This window comes from Crinia signifera, chromosome 3, assembly GCF_055691185.1.
Source record: "Crinia signifera chromosome 3, ASM5569118v1, whole genome shotgun sequence".
Lineage (NCBI taxonomy): Eukaryota > Metazoa > Chordata > Amphibia > Anura > Myobatrachidae > Crinia > Crinia signifera.
The window spans coordinates 65,522,201-65,544,537 of record NC_139219.1 but is presented as its reverse complement, the minus strand read 5'-3'; the positions used below and the strand labels follow the sequence as shown (position 1 = coordinate 65,544,537).

Genomic DNA, 22,337 nt, shown 5'->3' with positions numbered 1-22,337 from the left:
CAGGAGCATGCTCCAGCTCCTAGTCTCCGCAGCAGCCCCAGTACCAGGCCAGCGTCTACAGTAAAAATACCTACAGCTCCTCAGCAGCCACAGTGCCTGCCCCGGCGTCTGCTAGTAATCACCGGTGCTGCTGCAGCAGCAGTACAGAACTAGCTGTGCCACACGCATTGGGACCATTTTACCTTTGCCATGGTATCGTTGTCAGCAGCGCCAGTGATTACTAGTATACTGGGTGCTGGGTCTGCTGAAGCTGCTGCTGAAGTCTTCATCTCCATCCGAGCCGCATCCCACCTGCCGCGTTAGAGACCCTGCACGGCCCAGCGTGCACCTGATGGAAGGGGGGAGGCGACGAGCGGCGTGCACCCGGTGATAGGGGGAGCAGCAAGCGGCATGCTCCCGGTGATAGGGGGAGTGGCAAGCGGCATGCACTCTGTGGAAGACACTGTCAGCAGACAGTGCTTTCACATCGTGGTGTGTGATGCCTAGTAGTCCGCTCTGTGGGAAGCGGCTGCTGCTGTTGTGTGCGCTGTACAGTGGCACGCAGGCTGCTGCAGCTCACACAGGATTCTTGGCTCCAAGAGAGCGCCATGACCCTGCGCCCCAGTGGCGCCGGCTCTCCCCCGCGAATGCTTGGGTTGCGGACCCCTAGTTACGCCACTGCATACATTCATACACCCCGCAGCCTATAACCCTAACCATACACACACCCCGAAGCCTATAACCCTAACCACACACACCTCGCAGCCTATAACCCTAACTATAGACACACCCACCCCGCAGCCTATAACCCTAACTATACACACACCCCTCAGCCTATAACCCTAACCATACACACACCTCGCAGCCTATAACCCTAACTATACATTCACACACCCCGCAGCCTATAACCATAACCATACACACACACCGCAGCCTATAACCCTAACTATACACACACCCCACAGCCTATAACCCTAACCACACATACACCGCAGCCTATAACCCTCACTATACACACACACCGCAGCCTATAACTCTAACCACACACACACCCCCGCAGCCTATATCCCTAACCCTACACACACACCCCGCAGCCTATAACCCTAACTACACACACCCCACAGCCTATAACCCTAACTATACACACGCACACCCCGCAGCCTATGACCCTAACCATACACACACACACCGCAGCCTATAAACCTAACCATAAACACACACACACCGCAGCCTATAACCCTAACCATACACACAAACATCGCAGCCTATAACCCTAACCATACACACACACACCGCAGCCTATAACCCTAACCATACACACACACACCGCAGCCTATAACTCTAACTATACACACACCCCACAGCCTATAACCCTAACCACACACACACACCGCAGCCTATAACTCTAACCACACACACACCCCCGCAGCCTATATCCCTAACCATACACACACACCCCGCAGCCTATTACCCTAACTACACACACCCCACAGCCTATAACCCTAACCATACACACACACACCCCGCAGCCTATGACCCTAACCATACACACCGCAGCCTATAAACCTAACCATAAACACACACACACACCGCAGCCTATAACCCTAACCATACACACACACACACTGCAGCCTATAACCCTAACCATACACACATACCGCAGCCTATAACCCTAACCATACACACACCGCAGCCTATAACCCTAACTATACACACACACCGCAGCCTATAACCCTAACCATACACACACACACACCGCAGCCTATAACCCTAACCATACACACACACAACGCAGCCTATAACCCTAACCACACACACACACACCGCAGCCTATAACCCTGACCATACACACACACACAACGCAGCCTATAACCCTAACCACACACACACACACCGCAGCCTATAACCCTAACCATACACACACACCGCAGCCTATAACCCTAACCATACACACACCCCGCAGCCTATAACCCTAACCATACGCACACACCCCACAGACTATAGCCCTAACCATACACACACACACACCGCAGCCTATAACCCTAACCATACACACACACACACCGCAGCCTATAACCCTAACCATACACACACACCCCACAAACTATAACCCTAACCATAAACACCACGCAGCCTACACCCCTAACCATACACACATCCCACAGCCTAGTATGTGGCCACGACCCTTCCACACAAAACAATGCCCTGAATTTTTGTCGCTCGCCTTTGGCACACACTGTTCCTATTTCGAGCATCAGGGGGGCCCAAAGCATATTTTTGCACCTGGGCCCACAACTCGCTAGTTCCGCCTCTGAGTGGAGCCAGGGTGCTGAAAAGCCCAAGGTGGAGATGTACCAAGTGTTAAAGGTGTTTCCACTAAGCTGGGTACACACTGGGTGATATACTGTAGCGGTAACAATATCGACCAGTGTTAGCTGGTTAGTGAAATATCGGGATTACATCACACATGTATTTTTCCAATACCAGCCTAGGATTAAAGCAGGAGGGTTGGTCATTCATGACACATGACATTCTATTTAGCAAATTAGGGATGGGGATCATTAGATGTTTCATCAGAACCATCGGTAAAATGGATCCGATGGTCACTATTTAACCCTGAACCATCACTAGGTCTCCACCAATGTTTCCTAAAAAGAAAATGTCTTTGTTTTTTTCTCTTTTGCTGCTGCTGGTGGCTGACAGAGTGATAGACCCTGTGGTCAACCAACCTGCTTCAGCCCATAGGACAGGGGGCAGGTTGGTTGGCACTTTACTGGCTGTTCCCTATACCTTAATCCACTAAAATGTTATGGGCCTATATTAAATGGAGGGCCTGGATCTGTAAATCCACTTGCTATACTGTTATATATCCGATACTGTTTGTGTATGTGTAAAATATGTAGATATATATACATCGGATTTGCAGACAAGGCTGCACTCCAATATAGTAACTAAACAATGGTGTAGTGTCCATAAAATATTCCTTAAAAACACACTCACCTCCCCAGTACGTGGGTAAAGTAAAGTAGCAGCTCTCAGGTATTTGATAAATACAGGGATTTAATCTAAAAGCGCATAAAGTATGAGACGCTTCCAGCAGCAGCCAATGGCAGTTTAAACTGTGACACGCCCCTGAGGAAAAGTGGCATGCGCCAGATGTGACAGCTGCTGGGTGCTGCAGTAAGCATCTGGTACATTACACCAGCCCTTCTGGAAAATAGTTCTATCTTTTACAATTGTTTGTAAGGGGCGCAGTCGGTCTTCTGACTCACCCCCCCCTGGGTGTTTTGTACACCCAGGTGAAAACCAATGGAGCCGTCTTTCAAGGCCTTGTTTTCAATTGCTTTTAGGGTCATGGAGAGTAATCCTTTGTGTGTTTTTTGGTCTTAATTATATCTGGTCTTGTAGAATTCTTACAGTACTGTATGCTGATCACCGTTTCTATTAATTGCACTATGGAAATTAACAATAAAACCTGACATCCTTTAAAATCAGAGTGCATTGTGGGTCAGCTAATTTGCATATAAGCAGCAGGGCATTCTGGGTAAACACCTAGTGCATCATGGCTCCTCCACCAAGCTCGGCTCCACCATCAAGCTTGACAATAAAGCCCTTTCCCACCAGACATTGCAGCTAGACCATCAATGGCGTAGTTCATGGTGTGCCAAATCAAACCATAAGGCTAGATTTTAGGAAAGGCTTATGTGAACACATCTGCAGGGGCAGCTGGTACTAGACCCTGAGTTCCTCAAAGCTTTGGGGCCCCTCAACTGGTCGGGGCCTGGTAAGAGTGTCCCCTTTGCCCCCCCCCCCTCCCCCTCCCTGTCGTCTGCCCTGCCCTCCTGTAATTTTTTCTTGGATCCACCCCTGGGCTTATAGTGTGGTTTATATATTCCTGTGGGGTCCAATGTATACTGTCAGTGGTCAATGTGTTTTGTTTTGTTTTCTATTGGAGGCCATTATGCCTTTTTTTTTCTTTTGAGGCCAATGTGCTTTATTGTTTTCTGTGATATATTGAAGGCCTGTCTACATACTACCTACCATAAATCATACATCCTATGGTGACATTTAATGGGATAAGTGCCGACTTTTTAGTAAAAAATGGCAGAATTTGCATGTTTTTCCAAAATCACCAACTGAATAGGATGCGAATTGCGTTAAAAAAACACACTTTTTGCTGTGAAAATAGCATTCTTAACTGTCGACACACTTCAATTTGCATCCAGATGTTTTCAAATTAAACAAACAGACCATTAAACAAACAGACCAGGTTCTTACAGACAGTGAGATTTGTGCATGGTTTTATCTTAAAAAATGTGTAAACATTAAAATAAAATAAAAAATGCCTTGGCGTCCCCCCTCCTGAGCATAACCAGCCCGAGGTTTATTGAACAGATCCTGGTTCCAAACCTACGGGGGGGGGGGGGGGGACTGGGGGTCCCCCATATTTTGTAACCAGGACCGGGCTCCAACAGCCTATTATGTCATGCCACAGCCGGGGGACATTTGTTTATGTAAGGTCCCCTGGCTATACCATGCTCACTTTTTATGCAAGGTCCCCTGGCCATACCATGCTTTTTACGTAAGGTACCTTGGCCATACCATGACCCCCCAAGCTTCACCCCTCCAGGGTGGACGCCGGGCTGATACATGTAAAATTAAATTTTAAAAAATAGCTTTTTACAGTAGAACTACAAGGCCTCCCTCGAATGCTGGGAATTGGCTATCCACAAGTCTTAGCATGCAGAGCATTAATGGGCCCCCTTGGACTTGTAGTTCACCTCTAAAAAGAATGTTCAATTCAAAACACACACAGAGAAAAGTAGAAGAACTCAGCCCTGATTGACTGTAGGCTTCTCCATGGAGATGCTTTCAGCCAATCAGGGCTGAGTGCTTCTATAACAGGATGACAGAGGGGATACCCGCTGCAAGTGTGGAGGAAGCTGGCTCACCCCGCAGTCAGTGCAGCACAGAGTCAACTCTGGAGCAGGGCCATCTTACCGCATGGGCTTGATGGGTAGTTGCCCAAGGGCCCCATATCCCTAGGTGCCCAATGCCCAAGCTTTCCAGAGGCGCTACTGCAGTGTAGCACAGGAGCGGTAGATAGTAGGGTGGGCTGTTGCAGCTTTTGCCTTTCACAGGCAGCAGCGGCGCTGCCAGCACTATCCGTACAGGCAGCGTCTCTCCGGGTCCCCCCTCCTCCCCTCCCATCAGCGTGAGCACCACGGTGCCGCCCCGTCCTCTCTCCGGCTTCCTGATCTGAACAGGAAGTCACATGTCCTACACTCTCTGCACTGGAGGAGCCCAGCAGAGAGAAGAGGATGTAGAGCAGCAGCCACACCACAGCAGGAGCACAGACTCGGTCAGCAGGGGCTCAGATAAGTCCTGCTGAAGATGGAGGGGGTGCCAGTAATGTTGGCTGGGGGGTGTCAGCAAGGCCGTAACTAGGGGGGGGGCTAGGGGGTCACGCGCACCGGGCGCTGGAGGCGGGGGGCGCTAGTGTGAGCAGCGGCAGCAGCGGGGAGCGAGCGACGCAGACATAGATATATGTCTGTGGCGCCGCGGCCACTTCAAAGATGGCCGCCGCCATGAAGAAGATAGACACTAGAGGTGGGCTTGACCTCTAGTGTCTGTGATGAACGCAGTGCGCCCAGCGATACGCGCTGGGGCTGGACCTGCCCTGCCTGTCTCCTCAATGGCACCATGGGGGAAACTACATCTCCCTCCTCCTGCAGCAGCGCCGTGGAGGAACTGCAGATCTCTTCCTCCAAATCCGCTTGCGCGCTGCTCAGCCAGAGCCTCTCGGGTGCACAGTCTGGATTCCTCCTGCAGCAGGCACCCCCTTCGCCTGTCCCTGGATCCACTGGCTACCTGGACACCCTGCAGCTCCCCCCACAAATTGGTGAGTGCCCAGGGATTGACCCCCCTGTACCCCCTTCCCCATGTGTGACACCTTGTCCCCTGTTACCCCCTTCCTCTGTGTCTGTGACCCTATCTGCCCCAATTTCCCTGGTGTCTGATCCCCTCTTCCCCTTATGTGTGTGTGTGTGTGACACCTTTTACCCAAATAAAAATGTGTAACGGGCATTACAGTGTGTGGTGTAAATTGTAATGGGCATTACGGCATGTGATATTATGTGTAGTGGGCATTACGGTCAGTGGCATTATGTGTAATGGGCATTACAGCATGTAATATTATGTGTAAGGGGCATTGCAGTGTGTAATATTATGCATAATGGGCATTAGCGTGTGTGGCATATGTAATGAGCATTACGGTGTGTGTCATTATGTATAATGGGCATCAAAGTGTTTGGTATAATGTGTAATGGGCATTACACATTATACCCCCGCTGGCTGCACACAGGTATGTTGGCAGCGGGGGTCCAGGGACTGGTGTAGTGGCAGCTTTCACTCACTCGTCGCTCCGTCGCCTGTCCCCAAGGCAGTCATTTGGTGTGTGTGTATCCCCCCCCCTTTCCACCCCCCGGGGGGGGCGACCAAATGACTGCCGCCCCGGGCGCCGAAACACCTAGTTTCGGCCCTGGTGTCAGTCAGTAATGTTTGTCGGGGGGGGGGGGGGGGTTGTCAGTAATGTTTGCTGGGGTGGTGTCAGTAATGTCTGGGGGGGGGTTGTCAGTAATGTTCGCTGGGGGGGCGTCAGTAATGTTTACTGGGGGGGTTGTCAGTAATGTCTGGGGGGGGGGTGTCAGTAATGTTTGCTGGTTGGGTGTCGGTAATGTTTACTGGGGGGGTGACGGTATTGTTTGCTGGGGATGTCAGTAATGTCTGGGGGGGGTTGTCAGTAATGTTTTCTGGGGGGGGGGTGTCAGTAATGTTTGCTGGGGGGGTGTCTGTATTGTTTGCTGGGGGGGGGTTGTAAGTAATGTTTGCTGGGGGGGTGTCAGACTGAGCCTGGGCACACTTCCCTGTGCTGCTGCCTGCACTGGAGAAGTTGTGATGAACTTTTGCTATAGCCTATGGCTGTGTGACTGTGTGGTGACAGAACACATAATACAGTCCCTAGGGCTGCGTAGAATTGCTTTACAGTTTTTAGCTGTTATTCCCAGTAACACATAATGGGAGTGAAGCTGTTGGCTATGCATAGGCATGCTCACGCACAACCTAATGTAGAAAGATGCCAGCCTGGTGGTGCAAGTATGCTGGTAGCGCTCGCCTCATGGTTTGACCTGTGATGTGTCTATGATAGAGCTGTATTGTGTATGTGCTGTGTAATAGAGTAGTAATAGAGTCCCTGACACCATATTTTGGTCACCCATGGCTTCTCTCTGGTACCCTCTCCTTGTAGCTTCTGCGTCTCTCTGTTACTCGCTATTGCCCATTGCCTGTCACAATGTTTTGGTCACCCACGGCTTCTCTGCATCACCCACTCCCTGTACCCCACTGCTTCTTTCAGTCACCCACCGCCTCTCTCTGATACTCTTCTTGTAAGCCACTGCCTCTTGCAGTCACCAACTCACTGTCGCTCACTTTATTACTCACTGCCTCTTGCAGTCACCCACTCCTTGTCACATCCAGCCTATCACCCACTGCTTCTATCACCAATTGTCTGCCACCCTCTCCTTGTCACCACTGCCTCTCCATCACCCTTTCCCTGTAAGCCACTGCTTTTCTCCATCTCCCACTCACTATTACTCACTCCAGTACCCTCTTACTATAACCCACTCCTCGTTCTATTGCCTTATCCCTGCCACCCACTGCCTCTCTGTCACCCTCTCCATCTCCCACAACACCCTATCTGCCTCACCACCCCAGACTTTTTTTTGTGTATATGCGCACCTACAGTGGAGCCCGGTGCTTGGTCCAAAATATGGGGGACCCCCAGTTTTTTTTGTCCCCCATATTTTTTGGGAACCAGGACCGGTCCAAGATTCTGGAGCTGGTTTCAGAAATATGGGGGACCCTTACGGTTTTTGTCCCCTGTATTTTTGGACCCAGGTCTGGCTCAATGAGCCCAGGGCTGGTTATGCTCAGGAGGGGGGACCCCACACCATTAAAAATTTCTTTTTACTAAATACCGCACTTTTTCATGGCTAAAATTTGCACGTCTAAAAATTCACACAGGTTCAAGACTAAAAAACATATTGCACTTTTCACCCGCAAATTCGCATCTCATTAAAGTAAAAAATCGCGATTTCTTTCGTGATTCTCTATTGTAAAATGTATTACAAGGTGTTTCAATAAAACATTTCTTTAAATAAATATATATATTGTGCCATTCCTGAACCTGAACCTTACTAAAAATCACATCCCATTAAGTGGCGCTTGGGCAGTGTCAGGGCCCAGGAGCAGAGATGAGGGGGAGGGGAGCGATTGGGGGGGGGGGGGGGGCAACAGGTCTGTGGTGGGTTTTGCTGGGGCAGGACAAACCTGCCCTGGTAGGTTTGTCCTGCCCCAGCAAAATCCACCGCTCAAGGGGGTTAAAAAAAATAGCACAGCTGCAAATTCACAGACGAGGTGATAATGGATAGACTGCATGCATTTGGCTCATAGTACGCATTATACCACGTTCTCACTGCAGCCAAATTCTCGGGTCTAGCATGTAGACCCGGGAATTTTCCTTTTAACACAGGATTTTTGGCAGTGTGAACAGGTTGCATATCCGGATTTCATACACGGGTAAAACCCTTCTTTTTACCCGTGTCTGAGATCCGGATATGCAGACACATGTTGACCCGTTCACACTGCCGAAAAACCCGTGTTTAAAGGCAAATTCCCGGGTAGAACTTCTTCACCCGGGAATTTGCCTTGCAGTGAGAACGGGGGTCCAGCGCCTCAGTCCCCGGCATTTTAATGCCGTGTAAAAGCCGTGTCTTTCTCACTCGCAGTGAGAACACGGCATAAGAGGGACCTTCCTGCGATGAAATCCCGCTCATATTTTATTCGCTGGCCGTGCACAAGTCGATTGACAGAAATCTGGCATTTGGGGGTGGTAACTGTGCATTTTCTGGGAATGTCAGGAAAACTCATGCATTTGAGGGGAAGTCATGTGGCGTCAGCTTCGACGCCAAACAACCTGTTTCGGTACTTATGTATTATCTGGGCTCCCATGTTAAATGCACCCCATTTTTTCATACCACTACTATCCAACTACGCATGGAGTTGATTTTATATAGTGTATATATATAGTTTTATACACTGATTTGCAGGCCTGCACAGGGCGAGATTTCACTCTGACAGGTCTCTGCAAATTAGCAGAGAACCGAGCAAGTCTGAATAACCCACTAAGTTCGGCTCTGCTCACTGTGGGCCAGATGCACTAAGGTCCTTATTCTGATTGATTCGGTCCTCCCAGCGTTCGCACGGAGGGCCGATGGTGTGTGTCTGCATGTGCAGACACAGGGTGTGTGCACCCATGGCAAACATTCTGTGCACGCACCAGAGGCAGAACTCTGGGAGGCAATGGAGTCATCTGCCGCCGGGCTCCGGCTCCCAAAGGGGCACCTCTCCCTGGAAGTTTAAATCAGTTATTTAAATGCCAACGATATTGCTTCTGTGGCTGAGTTCTGAAATATATATATATATATATATATATATATATATATATATATATATATATGTTCTATCTATCTATCTATCTATCTATCTATCTATCTATCTATCTATCTATCTATATTCCAAACAGAATATATATATTTTATATAAGGTTATATATGGTTGTGTGTGTGGGGGGGCACCAATGGGATGCAGTTACAATCCCGGCGGTTGGGATCCAATCGTTCAGAATCCCGACGCCGGAATCCCGACCGCCGAAATGCAGACACATTCTCCCTCCGTGGGTGTCCACGACACCCCTGGAGGGAGAATAAATTAGTGTGCCAAGCGTAGCGAGGCACCGGGCCCGCTGCGTGGCGAGTGCAGCGAGCCCGCAAGGGGGGGGGGGGGCGATCCACGTCCCCCCCTTGTCGGCATTTCGGCTGTCGGGATTCCGGCGTCAGGATTCTGAACGCCGGGATCCCGACCGCCGGGATTCAATACTGAATCCGCACCAATATATATCTTGCCTCCGGGCAACTGGAACGAACTTACGCCACTGGCACGCACCCTACACAGCTGGCAGGGGAGGGAGAAGGGCATATGGGAACACCCAGTGTTTCATGGGCGTTCCCAGGAGAACGCTGGCCATTCCCATGCTAATGAGGCCATGACGGTCATGCGGGGGGGGGCGGGCAGTTGATATCACCAGATGTCAGCTGCTGGCCCTGTCCTCGCACAGGGTGCCTGCAGTTTAGAGTCACCATAATAGTGCCTCTGAACTGCAAGCGCTGGAGAAATCATTCGATAGTCGCCGACCATCAAATGATTTCTCTCTCCTCCTGCGATTGAATGAAATGTAAATCATCCATTCGCAGATGTGCGGGGGGGTCGCATGCGCGATGGGCAGTGCGGCTGGAACTGCGGGTGGCGGGCGGCGTCTGACTGATTCTCAAGGCTAATTTCACAGCCTTGCAAGTCAATCAGAATAAGGTCCTAAGCTTCAAAACAAGTGATAAAATGGAGAGTGATAAACAACCAACCAATCGGCTCCTGCCTGACATTTTTCAAACACAGTCTGTGACATGGCAGGTAGGAGCTGATTGGCTGGCTGTGTATCACTCTCCATTTTATCACTTTCGAAGCTTAGTACATCTGGTCCTCAATCATAGAGGACTTGGCAAAGTGCTGGGACTGCCACAGCCATGTTAATGTAATATTTGTATACACAGATGATAAACATTCACTTTGGAGGCCATGTTCAGACAGACAATCTGCATAGGGCTGCATAGTTTCGGTGATGCAACCGAATGATGGTGTTGAAAGACACACCAGGTGGTATTACAGCATGTACCAGTTCTGAAAGTGGGCGTCTCAGTCCTTACACAGATGTCCAAAATGAGCTTGGAGCTTCCACAACGCATTTATTTCAAAAAGTCTGCAGACAAATGAATGAATTTTGAAATTTGACAATGTAATTTTTTAAATTGTGTTGATATTTAGGATTACAATGACTAAATCATTTTTAGAAGCTTTATTACATTTACCCACTGGCTTTTCATATTGACACTTTATTGAGCAACATTATAAATTGGAAAGAAATAGCATTCTTTTAAGGAAATGTGGTCTAGTGCGGGCAGCTACTTTTTACTGGCCTTTCTTTCTTACTGATGTGACTACATTTCTGCAGGGTTTGTTGATGTTGTTAGCACTGGTACTTTATTCCAAGACATCAAGATATAATTGTATGGTGAGCTCATAAGTCAAATAATATTACTAACGGCATATTAGTCTCCAAGAAAGAAAAAGACTGTTATGTGATTTTGCATATTGTAGAAGAATGCTGAAATGATCATCGGAATAATAAAGCTTAGTGTCACGGTCATTGAGACATTAGCAGTGTTTGCTTTCTACAATACACACATGCGTTGGAGAACATTTCACCAGTAGCTATACACATTTAATCAGGCACCTTTCTATTCTCCTATCTCAACCACAGCAAAGGTTCAGCCAGAAGGTAAATTTGCTTTGATCTACATTATACCTAATTGAGTCACCAGCGATGTCTCTATCCCAACATCAAGAAATGTGAAAATGTTAGATTATTTCACTGGGGATTAAACCTAATTTTCGCGTGTTCTGCATTAACCTATTAGGCCGACTGATCTGCATTGCTAATGTGGCTCAGGCAGCTGTCACTGCCAAAGGAAGACATGATCGTGCAATCCTTGAATGAATGATTCCTGCACTGATTAGTTTTAGTGAAGTTAGCTGAGCCACACTGATAAGAAAGAAATATTCCCAAGTTGCCAATAGCTTTGAAAATTATCAGACTGTAGGCAAAAAAATGTACTGGCGGCTCGTTGCAGTCTGCGCGGCTGCAGTGATAATATTTATGGCTGGTGTTCACTTGTTTATTTAGTAGATTTCGCTACTTTGCTAGAATTTGACCTTATTTTAATTACTTTAACCTCTTGTTGCCAAGGCGATGTCAACGCGTTTCGCTGCAATCATCTAGATGTCCGAGGGTCAGCAGTAAAAAAAAATTAAAGGAACAGCAGTAAATTCGATGATATATATACACACACACACACACACACACATATATATATATATTTACCCATTACTGTATATTTGATTTCAGACCCTCTATACACAAGCAGCCGGAGTTTAGACATAAGATCCCATTGAAATGATCTTTTTTAATATTTCTCATGTATGTTGTGTGAAAGCCAATTTGCAGGATTTGCTCGTTTTAAATGGTCATTTTCCCCTTTGTGCCTGTTTTCTTTGTAGCCGGGCTGATATGTTAAAATCATTTCGGTTTTGTTTTTTTTAACCAGGGATTTTATCTATGAAAAATTCTGCAAACAACAATAGGGAATACTGTCCATAGAATCCCTGTCAATGGTGTTTAACGACGGTGCTGTATTCCCGCGCTAGTGCTCTCCGATAGGCTTTGTCTGCATTGTGAGAAGCCATTGCTGTAATCTCAAGTCTGTACTTGCTGCTTTCTATCTCTGTGATGTAAATAGGGATGCCGTGGAAAGCAACAAAGGCGCATCCCCTTGAGATGTGAACATTTTTGGAATGAGTTTAGACTCCTAGCTGTAGAGCTAGCAACCGATTTAATCCGATTAGTCCTACCAACAATGGATGTTGCTAACCCATTGTGGACAGAAGTTCTTATTTTATTTGTTTCTATTAGTCAAGAACTGGAGTTATCAGGCAGGAGGACTCGGCTGCATCTGATTTCTTAGGCACTCCACAAAACAAATTTAGAAAATAATCTAGTGTGTCAATATTTATCTCTGGCCCTAATTGTGTATAAGAAGAGCTTGTTAAGTGTGCAAAGTTTGCAGCATTAGCTATGTCGGAGTGCTCTTGATTCTTACTATTGTGTGGTTATAGTAGCACATCTTGGAACATGATAATGGTTTAGGAGGACTGAAGAAGAGGAAGCACAAAATAAGCAATGTAAATGAGAAAAACCAAGTGCAAAGCAAACCATGGTGTTAATGGAATGGAAAAGAAGCCAAATTTGGGAAATACTTAAGTAGAAATGTTTTCCTGTTATTACAGCAGTAGGATACTCATATACTAACATGTAGATGTTGACCTTCCACTAAACAAAATCCAGTTATTCTGCTTAGCATGTTCTTGAATTTCAAGTGGCGTATATAATCAGAAACAATGTGTTACTTAGCCCCCAGTACAAGGCATTGTACTCTTCATTTCCTGTACTCCCTATAAATCTGTTTGAATGCACAGTTGCTGGTTCCCCTACATGACAATGATGCTACACACTTCTATAAATCTTACTACAAGGCCCTATTGTAGGAAGAATGTTCTAAAAAGGCTCTTGGCCATGATAACTAGGAAATCACATTTAGCAAAAGCAGAGGACAATTAATAAATGATAATTCCAGGGTTTTGATGCTAGTAAAGTGAATCATAAATAATTTTGTTCCATGTAACACTGGGTAAATGATTTAATGCAGAGAAGTAGTGGCCTTTTCCAGCATTACCTGTTCAAATGTTTCTTACGGGTGTGTAGACAAGAATCCACGTGTCCGTGCGCTTTTATAATATTGTAGTTTATATGTGATTTATCAATCTATTTAGTATCATGTGATCGCTAATTTTAGGTGTGTGTTATAGTTTATAGTTTTTTAACTTTTTTATTGCATTCAATAAAAAAGAAAACATAAGGTGACCACCCTAGCCCCTTTTTATCATTGATACACCTCCATTTAACTTTTTTAATGTATTTTGTTTTGGGAATCTTCATGTGATTTACAGTTTTGTCCACATATGTCTATCCTCAAATCACACCAAAAAGCCACATTTGGCGAACCATGTAAAATGTGACAAAGCCTCGCTCTATACTGGCAGATGTATAGAAGGAGCCCCTCTCAGTCAGCCCTCCAGCTCACCATGGCAATGTTTCTAGCGGAGCTGGCAGACGGCGGATGGTGGCGACACGCGAGTGTCTCACTTGCTCACTTGGCCTACTCAGCTGGGCGGCAGGGTGCTTCACTGTCCATCTCCGCTTCAGGGAGACAGGCAGGGAGTGGGCAGAGGGGTGAGATGAGCAGGGAGATGGGCAGGGAGTGGGGGCAGGGCTGCAGCATCTGTAAAGTTTCAGAAATGGGAGAAGGCCCTGGAACCCATGATGCACGTTTTGAGCCTGATTCAGATCCCATTGTTGTTGTTGCATTATGTTTGGTACTTTGCACATGTGCAGGACCCAGTGCCATGACTAGAGATTTTAGTGCCCTGTGCCAGGTAGGGAACTGGTGCCCCTCCCCTCTAAATCAAATATAGGGACAGTGCGTGGCGAAGATATGCATCAAAAAATTGGGGGCGAGGCATCATCCCTTTCCTATGACAGCCTCCCTCTCAGCTTAATACATACAGATGACCGGTGGACGGGATGCTTGTAAGGCCTAACCCTTCGTCCTCGCAGCCGTAACCCAACCTTCCCCGCAGCCTTACCCTAAGTCCCCTGCTAGTGCCTAAACCTAGCCCCCCCTCCCCCACTGTTAACCTGCCACGTGTAACTACATTCATGATACCGATATTTGGAATTTCAGGGTCGGCACACTCATTGATGTCAGGATTCTGGCGCCGGTCTGGCCACAAGGCAGAAAGCCGGTATTAGTATTCTGACAGCTGGCATTTCATCAGTCAGAATGTTAAACGCATCCCATTTCAGCACCCCAAACCAATCACAGCACCCGTCTCAACGGGATCCCGACCGCCGAAATCCTGAAACTTTCTCCCTCCGTGGGTGTCCACGACTTATATTTGCGGGCGCAGGGACAAAGACAAGTTGGGCGGCTGATGTCATGTGATGTCAGCCACCCGCCCCCAGCACACTTTGTCCCGCTGCCTTTGAATGGAAACGCCTAGCGTTTTCATGGGTATATCCATGTCCCAGTGCTGCCACTGCCCCCGTCCTGCCAAGAAGGTATTACAGAATTGCCCTGTGTGTACACAGTGGGCAATAGCGATGTGTGGCCCCATAGCATCGCTATCGCCTGGTCAAATAGTTAGTGCAGGCAAAAAAAAAATTCACTAGACGCCGCCTGCACAGTGTACTGTATTTGACCGCAGCTTCCGGGCTTGGCAGGATGTAGTTAGCCATCTCTCTGATGGGTTCATTACATCTTGATTACACACGGGGCTCAGTTGACACCCCTCAGTTGAGTCCCGTTTGTACTTTCCCTGAGCTGGTAATAAACTTTATTACACCATGAAACAAGTTCACCTAGGGTAGCAGGCAAATGATAATAACAAACAATGGCAGGTTACAGTCATTCAGCAGGGTGTGGTATATGGTCCCGACAGTCTTGATCCCGACAGTCATTAGCCCGACATCGGGATCCCGACTGCCAGGACTCAGACAGCGGGGCAAGCGCAACAAAGCCCCTTGCGGGCACGGAGGCTCACTACACTCGCCACCTATTCTATTCTCCCTCTATGGGGGTCATGGACCCCCACGAGGGAGAATAGCCAGTGGCCGTCGGGACCCCGAGTGTCGGGGTTTTGACTGTCGGGATCCCGATGTCGGGTTAATGACTGTCGGGATCCCGACTGTCTGGAAACTGTCCGGCACCACATTCAGCAGGGGATTGTTCCTTTCCCAAAGCAGGTATGAATTCCTGGGGAACAGCCAGTCTTGTTTGGTCATGGTAGCTTCACTGTCATACTCCAGAACACTCCAGTTTTAACAAAAAATATATATATTATAATTATACGAATAAAATGTTTATAACTTATATCAACAATTCATTATTTATATAATCTTTGTATTTGTTTTCTAATAATGTTATGGTCAAAACTCCCCACCAAGTAATATACGTGTTTGTATAAATCTGACTCTTATACTAGCCAGTGCCTCCTCAGCCATTACCTACACCACACCTCAGTTCCTCACCCTGCTGCCTAGAGCTGACTGGATTGTCTGTAGGGATGGCCATCAACCATCTATGATTCGAAATCATCGATGGTTCATGGCCGATGTCGAATACTTTTACCATCGATGGGGGAGAACCAGATGGTTTCCCTCCATCGATAATCCAGCAAAACAATGTTTGGCTTTTTTTTTCAAAGTGCCGAGACACGGAGCCTAGCTCCGCCCCCCGACATCCATGAAACCCCACCCTCCATGTTTTGATTGGCCCACAGGCGAATCAATCAAACACAATGGATGGTGGTCATCCATTGAATAGTTTAGCACTATTTGCAGAATTGCCATCAATGGCAACCATCGATGGCAATAGAAACGATGGCCATCCCTAATTGTCTGTATGGCTCATAGCTTCTCCGTGGTCGCAGTAGCCCCACCCTCTTTGTAACATCTTGATGTCACATGTTCGTGGTGAGGGAGCTAAAGTCCCGCAAACTGTTTAGTTAAAGAAAAACCTGCCTACTAACATGGAAGCTTGTGGAAAAGGTGTATTCTGATTCATAATTGCCAAGCACAGAATACCATACCCTCTGGCTTCCAGTATGTGTCCTCAGGTATGTTTAATTAAGGATACATACCAATTATAGCTGGTATATTATTCAGCTCAGTAGAACACAGTGGACCTGATTCTGGTGTGGTTATGGTAACCATAACTATGGTTTCCTTGGAATCATCTAACATATGGTAATAAAGCAGGAGGTATCTGGTAAAAGTAGATGCCTCCTGTATGCAGTTGTGATCCTCTGCTGTGTCTGGGATACCCCATTGGATCACTCTGCAACATCATTAGCTGGCTGAGTAACCCTCAAGTTACGCAGGTTGATTGCAGGAGCTCCTTCAATGAGGTCAGAAAATTTCCTTCAGACGGAGACCCTGGCATCAGCTCTCCCACAATGGGAGACATCATAGACATTTGAGGAAGGCAGGAAGAGGCGGTGCTCTATATTTCACAAAACTGAGGTTTACCGCCTCGTTAAACCTCAGTTTTGTGAAATATAGAGCACCGCCTCTTCCTGCCTTCCTCAAATGTCTATGATGAATCATCGCACCTGAATCGGATCAGTGTTGGATAAATGAATTGGTGGTCAAAGTTGCAAAGGTGTCTTTCCTGCTGTATGCTTTATGCTTGGGGGCATTAACAACCCAATAAAATATGCTGAGGAAGTGGTCTGGTTCCTTGTCACATACCAGTGCCTACAGGATAGAAAATATCACTAGATCTCTGTAAAAATGACCCAGAAGAAAAATGGTCTGTACTGTATTGTAGCACAGTAGAAAACTATAAGAGGGTCAGGTTAGTGGATGTTACAACTGGAAAAGAACAGTGTTGATGGCGCATGACTCCGTGCTCATAAAGGTGGTATCAGATGGTGTTCAAGTGTTTGACATGATGTTCATAAAAATAATAACAATAAAAAAGGTGTAAGAATTTTTGGAAGTAGATAATGTGAAGGGAACAACAAAAAGGGTGATTGCGTACTGAACTCACAGTCTTAAATGTGTGATCCTGTGCATAAAGGTATCTTTTAAGGATACACCTCCAGTTAGTATAAATGGCTGCGTACCATACTTACAGCAGTATAGGTAAGTGTACTCCTATGAAGGTTTCTTTAAATACATGTGTCCGATCTATATTCTACATCCGTAGTTTAGGGATTTTCTCACCAGGTTTCCATAACCAGAGAGAAGAAGGGCAAAAAGAAAAGCTTGTAGCAGTATATAATGGAACTGTATATAAAATAATATAAAACATAATACCTGAGGAGCGGTTGGGGAATCCAAGCCCATCTACCCAGGATAAAGATAAAAAAGGATCAGTCACTCTGTTGGCCATTAGTGGATATTAATTGACAGTTATTAGGAGAAGACTCAGAGAGAATTATCAATCCTTGAACAGGGTTACAGTGGAGACAGATGCAGTTAGACCCAGGTGGTGGTGTGCTGTGCCGAATATTTTTTAATGTATTTATTTATAGCAGGGGTTCTCAAACTCGGTCCTCAGGACCCCACACAGTTCATATTTTCCAGGTCACCCAACAGGTGCATTCATTACTCATTGACACATTTTAAAAGATCCACAGGTGGAGCTAATTATTTCACTTGTGATTCTGTGAGGAGACCTGGAAAACATGCACCGTGTGGGGTCCTGAGAACGGAGTTTGAGAACCTGTGATTTATAGTTTCTTATATAGTGCAGCATATTTAATTTCACTTTACAATTGGAAACAACAATTATAAAAAATAAAAAAAAGCTGGGTAGTTGCAGACAGATGTAGAGGTAGGAAGGCCCTGCTCGCAATCTAAAGGGAAATAGGCATTGATACACAAGGATAGGTGTTCTCTATTGCATCGGTTGTATATCTATTGCATAGCAGTCCCACTAGATTGCAAAGGTTATCAGTGGGCTTTATGATATGGTGACCCAGCAGTGTTGGCCTGGGGTGAAGAGGATGGGAACGTTAAAAAACAAAAAAATAAGTGAGGATATGTACAGTGGGGGTGCAATTGGATTGGAAAGGTTCATGTTTTTGGAATTTGATAAGCTTGCCTGAAGAGATGAGGAAGGAGAGGGGAGGGGGGAGTGAGGCCATCCTCCCACCACAACACCGCCGCATTACCCCCATCCCAGCTCCCTTTATGCCGCCCTCCAGTGGACAGCGCGCTAGGCAATTGCCTAAAGCTGCCTAGTGGTGGCGCCGGCCCTGGGTGCAGCCTGAAGAAAGTCCTGCAATCCTGAATGGGAGCAAACGTGTTGATACCCAGTAGTGTCCCTTTAGCTGGGTACACATTGGATGACATGTATACTCACTAATTCTTGAGTGATGGGACCAGGTTGGATGCAACAAGTGAATACAGGAGGGAGCATCATCAGCAACATAGTGAGTACACACTGGACAACATTATGATTTTGTCCTTCTGACCTGTCGCAATCGGCAGAATGTCGTCCATTGTGTATACAGCTTTAGGAACCGATATCGAGTAATATCCATACTACTGGATGCACATAATTGTAAAGCTGCCCATACACGGTGCGATGGCATGGTGCGATGCGTGCTTCCACGGGCATCGCATCGCACAGTACAAAAGGTCTGTGCTGCACATACTTTTTGTACTACCCTCGGATCGCATTGCATCACATAGCATGCAAAAGGCATGCGTTGCGATGCGATCCAGCCCATAACGATCATCGCACCGTGTATGGGCACCTTAAGTTTCCAGATGACTTCACAGGGAACCCAGAACTTGCACAAACAGAGTTGACCAACTGTCACATTTTAAAAGAAGCACAAAGGTGATCCATTGTGATTGGCTGGCGGATGTTTAACTTTACAATTAAGCAGCCAATTACAAAGCTAATTTATTTCTACATATTTATTTACCAAGAGCTATAATTTGGTATATGGTCCTGCTCAGGCAATGATAAATATATATGTCACATAAAAAAATCACCCGTATGCTATTAATATATAGATACAGTATGATGAAGAATCTGTTCAAACATTCTACTTTGAATTGTATTACAAAAATACAACTATAAAGTTTAAGTCAATTAAAGTATTATAAAATATCCTACGCATTCATAAACCTAAAACGACACTGTGCACAGACAGCTATAATAATGTACTCTGTGACGGCAGCTTAGCTTCTACAATAGACAATTGAAGAATGGAAAAAATACAAAAATGTTACAGTTGCTGAATATATAAAGATGCCTTGAAACACCATCAGAAAATGGCATTTGGCTTAGCAGCTGCCATAGATGGCTGCAAACCTTTGATAAATTGTAACCTATGTCTTATCTGCCAATTAGCTAAGATAACATGGTACTGCATAAATATTGTAATTTTGACATCTTGTTCCAGGGTTTCATCAATATAATTAGATGTATATTGTGTAGGGAGTTGCTGTGACCATGACAGATACAGTACAATGGAGGAAATATAGCCACTGTCACCCTGGCAGATGATGACAATATTATAGCTGTTAATGAATCCGAAGGGCATTGTCATGTTTAGATTTCCAACTGCAGTAATTCAATAATAATAATAATAATAATAATAATAGATGTAACATTGTAATTGTGTAGGGAAAAACATGATAAGTGTATTCGTTATTCTTCGTCGACTGACATGTGGGTGACCTATAACCTTTTTGTTTAACAAAATGACATAATATCCATTGACCCCCAAACAAATGAAATACAGTGACTCTCACTTAGGGACGTGGTTCCATGGCCTCCCTGACATGACACTCAATTCATCATTTCACCCTACACATGTCTTGGTTTGTGTGGTTACAGCAGTGCCCTTACAGATGGTTTCATGGGAAAACAAGTGACCTCTTCTTTAAACACTCTTTGGCCCTTTTCACTAACTGCCCTGACCGAGAGGCTGCACCAAATTCCTGTGTTTGATGGAAAAGCAGAATGTCAGTATTATCAGCTACATTAGGAGCACGGGCTGATCTGTACCTATTTATTAACAAAATTACCTTGGGCCTAATTCAGATCCAATTGGAAGGGGCCGAATTCAACCCCGATCCAATTGGGGGGGGTGGGGGGTGTCTGCACATGCGCATGCCCATTTTTCGACCTGTGCGAACACCTTCGGCAGGTATCAAACTCGCAATCGCATAGGTAGGGGGCGGCATCAGGGAAATGCCCAGCGTTTTATGGACACCCCCATGAAAATGCTCTGGGAACGCAGACGTGGTGTTCCCTGCTCGGGGCAGTCGGGCCAATTCGGCGATCAGTTCAGGGGAGCGCCCAGCATTTTATGGGCATCCTCATGGACACGTGGTTTTCCCCTGGGGAGGCAGGCATGGCATTTCCTGCTCATGGCGGGCAGATGACATCTGATGATTTCATCGCACGCCCCAACTTTGGCGATCAGTGGTGATTCCTTCAGTCGCATGCGAAGGGATGTGATCTCCAACACATTCCCGAGGGGATGCGGGCGGGGCATGCGGAGGGTGGGTGGGGCATTCACCGGGGCAGCGCTTAACCGCTCGCTAGGCAATGAAAGAGCAGGTCTGAAACAGGCCAATGTGTGGTGAAGATGAGGTTTCTGAGCATTCAGGGAACTGAATTGTGGTCTGACCATAGAATATTGTTTGGTGACACATTGCAAAGTCTACTAAAAGGTCGTCCTGGCATCAATAAAAGGGAAGACTGTATGGTCTGTATCACTGGTGTGGAGAGCAGGCCAGACATCATGAAGGCTGTGGTGTACTAGTCTTCGGTTATTCTAGTAGGTACACCAACATTCAGTGGCGTAAGTTCGTTCCAGTTGCCCGGAGGCAAGATAAATATTGGCCCCCCAAATAGCTAAATCAGTAAGGTGTCTGTCTCTAGTAAGACAGGTCATGGGTTCCAATACAGGATGTGACACTTGCAAAAATGATATTAGAGGGAAGTCAGCCTGAGAAGCGATATCAATGGCTTTGAATTAACTGATTCAAACTGGCAGGGGAGGAAAGGTGCCCCCTTGGGAGCAGGAGCCCGGCGGCAGATGACCCCATTGTCTCCCAGAGTTACGCCTCTGCCAACATTTATACACTTCAGATTGTGCTCATTTAAATCTGTCTCTTCAGAGATAAGGGGCGAGATGTACAAAGCCTTGAAAAGTGATAAAATGGAGAGTAATAAACCACCAACCAACCAGTGTATAACTGCCATTTTTCAATCACAGCATGTACCATGACAGTTGGAGCTGCTTCTTTATCACTCTTCATTTTATCACTTTCAAGCTTAGTACATCTGGCCCAAGGGGTGTGGATCATTAGGTCACCAGCATGTTGGTCAACAGTCATTAGGTCAATACCATTAGGTCAACATGCATTTAGGTCAAATGTCGACATAGTCGACATGGACACTTTAACATAGCACTCCGTCCCCTTGCATGGCTCGCTGCACTCACCATGCTTCGGGCATGGTGCCTCTCTATGCTCAGCACACTATTTTATTCTCCCACCATGCCATAGTGGATGGTAGGGCATGAAATACCGCCTGTCGGCACATCTTGGCTCTAAAAAAAATGTGAAAAACCCCATGTCGACCTTTTGACTGTCGACCTAACCCATGTTGACCTAATGACCTGTCGACCTAAAGACCCTGTCGACCTAACCCATTTCGACCTAGACTCATGTTGACCTAAATGCATGTCGATATAATGGTTTCGACCAACATGCTGGTGACCCAATGACCGCATCCCGGCCCAAGGACACAAATAAGGACATTAAAAGTCCATTTAGAGCTAAAATACATTTGCTGGATAAAGTAAGGCCTGTATCGGCAAGATGTACTGAAGCCCCATACACACGGTTCGATTCTAGCAAGAATAAACGGGGATATGGTCACTGAGCGATCATATGCCCTTGTGTACGGGGCAAC

General features: G+C 46.5%; 1 long non-coding RNA gene across 1 annotated transcript in view; it reads right to left on the bottom strand.

Moving 5' to 3' along the window:
• The window catches only part of LOC146062505 (uncharacterized), a 56,094-nt gene extending 38,248 nt beyond the window's left edge, over nt 1–17,846 (bottom strand). The window contains exon 1 of the long non-coding RNA XR_014471363.1: nt 17,705–17,846. This is a non-coding gene — a long non-coding RNA (uncharacterized LOC146062505). The remainder of the gene's footprint in view (nt 1–17,704) is intronic.
• Nucleotides 17,847–22,337: the final 4,491 nt, after the last annotated feature.